Genomic DNA, 2,500 nt, shown 5'->3' on the forward strand with positions numbered 1-2,500 from the left:
GGCCTGGTTAGTACTTGGATGGGAGACCGCCTGGGAATACCAGGTGCTGTAAGCTTTTTGGACATTTTTCACTTAGTATATAATAATTTTGCCAAAAAATAGAGTCAATGCCCGATCTCTGAATATTAACAGGTTTGGGCCTGGTTAGTACATGGATGGGAGACTGCCTGGGAATACCAGGTGCTGTAAGCTTTTTGGACATTTTTCACTTAGTATATAATAATTTTGCCAAAAAATAGAGTCAATGCCCGATCTCTGAATCTTAGCAGGTTTAGGTCTGGTTAGTGTCACTGGGTGACTAATCCGGGCGGAACTGTAGTGTGGGAAATATTTCCGCCCGACCAATTTAAGTGAAACATAAGTTCTGTTCCGGTTGGCCCAAGGTGGGGAAATTATCCAAAATACATGTCAGGTGTGGGAAGAGGATGTGTTGGATACCGATTGGAGGATCGGGAAGGATGCAGTGATATAAAAGGGGCTGGTTTATGAACAGGAGTAGGGTTTTGTTCTGCTGTTGTTCCACGGGATACGGAAGTGGCTGGTTGTGGCGTGGATGTTGCGATTTACGGGCTGCAACGGAGAATCCAAGGAAAATGGATATTGGAAGTGCGGAGGAAGTTAAGTGATCGACCTTTTGTATGTTGTGTTTACCTCTTATTGTGGATTGAGTTGAAGGAGCGATCCTACGTTTGGAAGGCCCCTGAGTGAAGGAGATCATTGAATTCGTGTTGGGAGAGGACAACACTGTGCACTGGTGGGTGAAGACTTTACGAACATTTCTTGTATATTGTGGAGAGTGAATGATGGATGTGGAGGGAGACTAACCGCCTTTAAGAAAGGATTCCGACTGCATATCTCTCCGTAGCAGTGGAAAATCCCCCCCCCCTCTTGTGTTGATCTGATAATCCTCAGTGCTTGTGTGTTTACTCAGTGTTGATAGTAGTGCCTTGCGTTGGAGATCGCTGGGAAAGACGGAGAGACTCCGGTGTACGATATATCTGCCTGCTGTGGTCTGCCCTCCTGCCTTTGTCCATCTGACCCGCCCTGTCAGGACTCTGAGCCCGAAACGGGAATACACCACCGATCTTCTTTCACTGAGTGTGTGGAGTGTGGTGAGTGCTGCTATATTGAAGTGTACACACGAGAAGAATTGTAGTGCCTTTGTGGTGTGTGGTGTTTGTCCGTGGTTGTGTCCCTGGTCGTAGGAAGAGGCCTGACGGAGAGGAGTAGTGTATTGGTGGCAACCACAGTTTTTACCTTAAGTAAGCTGGAGCTCGGACGTGTTGGAGGCGCCTCTGGAGGAGGTTGGATGACGTTGCCCACGCAGCAATCTCTGTAAGCTTTTAAATCAAAGCCTTATCCTTTTATCCATGTGACGTTGTGTCATTGGCCTTGTCGGCAACCACCGGCCCTGTGCGTGTCGTCTGTGCTGTTTATTTGACGAGGGAAGCGAAGGACAACAGCCGATCCTCCCCCGTGTGCCCCCTTGTCAAGCTGGGCGGGAAGCCCAGTATTGTTGCAGTCTCACGCTGTAAGGCCCACAGCCGTCAGTCATCGACTAAACCCGTATCTGCTTGAATACAGACCTCTGAAATATCTTCAGTGGTGAGTAGTGCATTAACAGCCCAGCCCGTGAATACTCACCCGTGTAGTGAACACTGTACTTACTTGAGAGCTAGAACCCTGCACGCTAACCAGCTCAGCCCTGTGAATACCCACCTGTGTATGGAACACTGTACTTACATTGAGAGCTAGAACACCTGCACGCTAACAGCTCAGCCCGTGTGAATACTTACCTGTGTTATGGAACACTGTACTTACATGGAGAGCTAGAACCCCTGCACGCTAACAGCTCAGCCCTGTGAAATACTTACCTGTGTATCGAACACTGCACTTACCTGAGAGCTAGAACCCCTGCACGCTAACAGCCCAGCCCTGTGAATACCCACCCGTGTATCGAACACTGTATTTACCTGAGAGCTAGAACCCCTGTACGCTAACAGCCCAGCCTGTGAATACTTACCTGTGTATTGAAACGCCTGTACATACCTGAGAGCTAGAACCCCTGCACGCTAACAGCTCAGCCCTGTGAATACCCACCTGTGTATGGAACACTGTACTTACATTGAGAGCTAGAACCCCTGCACGCTAACAGCTCAGCCTGTGAAATACTTACCTGTGTATGGAACACTGGTACTTACATTGAGAGCTAGAACCCCTGCACGCTAACAGCTCAGCCCTGTGAATACCCACCTGTGTATCGAACACTGTATTTACCTGAGAGCTAGAACCCCTGCACGCTAACAGCCCAGCCTGTGAATACTTACCTGTGTATCGAACACTGTACTTACCTGAGAGCTAGAACCCCTGCACGCTAAACAGCCCAGCCCTGTGAATACCCACCTGTGTATGGAACACTGTACTTACATTGAGAGCTAGAACCCCTGCACGATAACAGCTCAGCCATGTGAATACTTACCTGTGTATGGAACACTGTACT

Source organism: Carassius auratus, unplaced genomic scaffold, assembly GCF_003368295.1.
Source record: "Carassius auratus strain Wakin unplaced genomic scaffold, ASM336829v1 scaf_tig00218250, whole genome shotgun sequence".
NCBI lineage: Eukaryota > Metazoa > Chordata > Actinopteri > Cypriniformes > Cyprinidae > Carassius > Carassius auratus.